At 34.4% G+C, this 5,156-nt stretch overlaps 1 pseudogene; it reads right to left on the minus strand.

Moving 5' to 3' along the window:
* Positions 1-5,156, minus strand: part of LOC107696304 (mucolipin-1-like) — a 15,625-nt pseudogene that overhangs the window by 9,613 nt on the left and 856 nt on the right.

Genomic DNA, 5,156 nt, shown 5'->3' on the forward strand with positions numbered 1-5,156 from the left:
TTTCATATTAAGAAATTCTTTTAACCCAAAAAGCTAATTATGCTCCCTTCGAACTGGTTTTCTTTAAAATACAAATCTTTGTAATCCCAGGCTATCTGTAATCAGAAGCACATTTATAACTGGAATATAATTTAATTTCATTCACATGTGTTCCATAAACACATAATCCTTTCTGGATTACAATCCGTCATCAAAATTATACATTTAATTATTCTAGCTGCTGTGAGAAAAGGCTATAAAGGATCCTCACATGCGATAGCCTAGTAGCCTTGACAAATTCTTTATGTTTACAGACGTGACGTAATGACGCAGTGCCATGCTCGAATTTCACGCGAAAACCTATCGGTACCACTCAAATTAGAAAACATTATTATAAGATGACCGTTGTGAATCGGGCTAAAGTAAGGCGATAGTTTCGAATAACCACTGGCTGGTTATGTACTTTCTCAAATATTGATTTCGGATCATTATCATTTTTAACCAAAAAAAGTTACGGACTGCAGCTTTAATGCTTAGTATTTTCTTAGTATTTTTGTTGCGTTATCTAAAAAGTCTTTAAAAGAAGATACATTTACTTAAGAAGCAAAACTACATTTTTCAGAAAACAAAGACTTCATATCATATCAAAATTAAGTGTTTTTTGCTTAAAAATAAAAAAAATATATTGGTAAGAAAGATATTATAAATATTAATAATAAATCTAAACTCACTTAATTTTGATACATTTTAAAGAAAATAACACTTAATATGTTATCAAAATTAAGTGTTTATGCTTAAAACAACAAACCATGGCAAGAAAAATATTATAAATGATAATAATAAAAAAATATATTAATTATTATTTTAAATAATAAAATAAAGGGGAAAAAATTTCCCTTTGAATTAAGTTTATTTTTCTTACTCCACTGACAGATTTTTTTTTAGATATTTTTGTCAAGACAAAAATACTAAGCGAATCATTTTTTTGCAGTGAGCTAGATCTGAATGCAAATTTAATGCAATTCGTTTTTGCCGATTTTAATAAATAAACCTATATTCCATCCAATAATGAAATGCATCAACCAAAATAGTTCAATATAATTAATAATGTACTAATTTTCCCAATATCTGTGTCTTGCATATTTACGTGCTCAGAGTTTTGTGTTGTAAGCCTGCTAACATGCTAATGTCAAACTAAAGATGTGTAAACAGCAGACAGCGTGACGACTCACTAGGTTTTAAAATCAGAGCTATTGATTTGTGTGATATGCAAAAATGGATTTTCTGCCCACCAGTGACGACATGAGTGTCGATGTCAAACGTGTCGTTAACCGGGTCGATGGTGCCCTTCCTGTAGTAGCGCTGGCACAGATAGAGGGCGCTGTCGTTCAGAGCCGAACCTCGAACATGCGCGTACCTGCCGACTGACATCTGCGGCAGAGCCAGATACTGACAGATAGACAGAAACACAGAGAGAGAGAGACAGGTGAACTACTTCTGCAGTCTACACAGTACTGGCTAGATTCCTTACAAATTGTAGTCCATTACTGATTACAAAATACACGACGGAAATTGTAGTTTGAAATGTATTCGGACTACTTTTTGATTACTTTTAGATTACTTTTGACCCAACTCATAAGAAAATCTATTCCAGTCTTTATCAACATCATGAAGTGTATTAAACGTTAAATTACTCCAGCGTTTCCCAAACTGGGGTTCGTGAATGAACTGCAGAGGGTTTGCGAGACGATGAAATTATAAAAATGTCAAATTAAGCTAATTTACTCATTTTGAAATAAAAACAATTAACATAAAACACTCGATCAGTAAAAATTAGAAGGGAGAAAAAAGAAGAAGAATTTGGGTTTATTTGGAGGAATTATGAATAATTTACTGCCACTGTGTGAATAACATGTAATTATATAATCAATAAAAAGTAATCTGTAATCTGATTATGAGCATTTTAAAGTGTAATATAATTAATAATTTAAAATAATCATTTTGTTATGTGTAATATAACATGTACATTTTTGGAATCTGATTACGTAATCCAGATTACATGTAATCAGTTACTACCCAGCATTGACTGTACAGTATGTATTCTAGGCATAGCATGTGAATTTATTGTATGCATGAACTCAGACGATCATCTATATTTGCTAAAATGTGCAGTATAAAACAGAGCAAACTGTCTGCGATACTGTATTGCATACTGTTTGGTGTAATATTTGTTTAAAACAGGCAGTATTCACTACATGCTATACAGTATGCAGTGCGCATTACGCTAGTAATCCAATCTGAACATAAAGAACGGAAAACAGCACTGCTTTGAGAATATAATCCTAAAATAAACAGATAAAGCTGCAATTATATTTTAAAATGTAATTTATTGCTGTGATCAAAGCTGTATTTTCAGCATCATTACTCCAGTCTTCAGTGTCACATGATCCTTCAGAAATCATTCTAATATGCTGATTTGCTGCTCATGAAACATCTTTGATTATTATCAGTGTTGAAAATAGTTGTGCTGCCCAATATTTTTGTGGAAACTGTGACGCATTTAATTTTTCAGGTTCATTTTATGAATAGAAAGTTCAAAAGAACAGCATTTATCTGAAATATAAATATTTTGCAACATCATAAATGTCTTTACTGGCACTTCTGATCCATTTAATGGATGCTTGAAGAATAACAGTGTAAATGAATGTGAATCTGCGGGTCAGTACCTGCTCTATGGCGTACTGGATGTGATCATAGACGTCTCTCTGCGTGTGGATGCACAGCGGCTCCTCCGAATCATCCACATAGTCTCTAAGGAACAGATGCTTGAAGGAGTCTGTGTTCTCCTCCTTAAACGCCACCACCATCTGATTACTGAGACCGAACAACACCAGCTGACACAGACAGAGACAGAGAGAGCCATTCATTCATGCAGAGGACTGTGAAAAACATTAATTATGTGCATTTAAAGGTGCAGGTGTTTATATATTACGCTGAGTGATACTGCAGTCATCTTGGACTAGCAAGTTTTCAGTTACTGATATCATTATAGAAATGCTGCAACTACAGGAATTTTACAACAGTAAAACAGTAACATAATGTTAAAAATGTCAATAAATGACTCTGAAACAGGGCTCGACCGATTATCGGCCTGGCCGATATTACGGTTTTTATGGTTATCGGTATCTGTCATTTTCAAAACCGATTTGCCGATAAAATAATTTAAAAGCATTTAAAGAAAGTTTTTGTCAGAGCCGTTGTTATTCTTAATTTGAACATTAATTTTCATTTTCACACCAGACATACATATCGGTTCAAAATATCGGTTATCTGTCTACTTGATTCATAATAATTGGTATTGGTCCTGAAAAACACATATCGGTCAACCCCTAATCTGAAAGCCTCTTTCACTGTTTGAAAGCAATCAAGTATTAACGTAACATAGTTTTACAGTAATACAGCACCATTTTAGAGGGTCACTTTGGATGAGTGCTAAATGAGGAATAATGTAATAAATATCATGGCTGATGGTGTAGCCGGGAGGCTGATCTCAGTGGTTTAATGCACCTGTACAGTGACTATGATGATCTTAAGCAGCTGAAGGGCCAGTTTGAAGGGTTTGCGGCCTTTAGCGTGGTATTTATCACACGGGCTCATGAAGAAGTACTTCAGCTTCCTCCTCAGGGCCTCCTCCTCTTCTTCAGCCTGCGGCCGTGACCCCGACATGCTCATGTCCAGGGTGGAAGGGCTGGCATGACACCCGCCGTTCAGGTTGCCGGAGCCGTATCCCACCACAGGGGACAGCAGACGGTCCGTCTCTGAAGAGACACATACGGATGAACGAGGAGGGTCAATTAGTGGTTAAACATCTGGGCTGGAGGTTACAACTTGAAAAATTACAATGGTGACTAATTTTTGCCCTATTAACAGTTAATATATGAAGAGTTTGGTTCCAAAACGCTATAAACCCATTTTGATTAATTTGAGTAAAAATGTGTTTTCTTTACCAAGAAAGTGGCACGATGAAAACCACTATTTTCTGTTTCAAACTTTCACATAGCATCTTTAGGTTATAATAACATAAAAAATTCAAATCCAGATTTTGATTTTCAAAGATTTATTATAAAATTGTATAATTTTTTTCGTATAATGCAATAAATCAATGACACGTTTTTTTTTTTTCCAAAATGCAATAAATCCATTGAATCAATATAAAAGTTATTTTTCGTATTGAAACTGTTGAAAATACACAACATAGTAAGTTGATCCACATATGACAGACTCTGAACTTCATCAATACTAATCTTATATGCAGGCACTGGACTAAAAATACATTCAATCAGTCATCGCTCCAAAAAGAATTCAACGGGTTATCTTGTTAATGCTATAAATTAATTACAACAATAAAATAAAATTTCATCATGAACATACATGAACAACAATATCACATTAAACCACAGAAATTCCAAAATGACATTTCCCTTACATTCAACTTCCAAAAGTGCATTCATCTTTGCCATGTTACATTCATTTAGTTGACTAGTGCTATACGCTGTATTAACAAAAACATAAATGGCATTAATAAAAACACGTACACTGACAAGCTACTCAATATCGCATTCATAATCACGAGATGCGCATGACAATCACATGCGATTTATCGTGCAGCCCTAATTTGTTTGTTTGTTGATCACAAAGTACAAAATAGATGAGTCAAACTAGGATGCCGGATGTATTCAAAGCGCCGCCAATACTGTCTAGAGTGCGTGGAATGGTGTGCTGTGATTGGTTGTTACTATTTACAGTGCGTGGAATGGTGCGTTGTGATTGGTTGAGCGGATATATCGCATTCTGCAGAGAAGGGAGACTGGCGTTTGTCACGGTTTAGAAAGAAAGGGAGAAAACATGACAGAGTAACTCGGCGGATATCACATTTTGCGTAAAATTAAAAATTGACTTTTCAATACCGACCAGATACAATACCGATTTAGGCGGAAACTCAATTTTTTTTTTAATAGCGTTTATCGCGTTTCGGAACCATACTCTTCATATGTACTTTTACTACGGTATTTTGACAAACTATTGTTACCATGGAGAAATAATTAAACATTTATGCTGTCAATGGATTAATCACGATTAATCGCATCCAAAATAAAAGTTTTAGTTTACATAATATA

Source organism: Sinocyclocheilus anshuiensis, unplaced genomic scaffold (genome assembly GCF_001515605.1).
Source record: "Sinocyclocheilus anshuiensis isolate Anshui unplaced genomic scaffold, SAMN03320099.WGS_v1.1 scaffold62, whole genome shotgun sequence".
NCBI lineage: Eukaryota > Metazoa > Chordata > Actinopteri > Cypriniformes > Cyprinidae > Sinocyclocheilus > Sinocyclocheilus anshuiensis.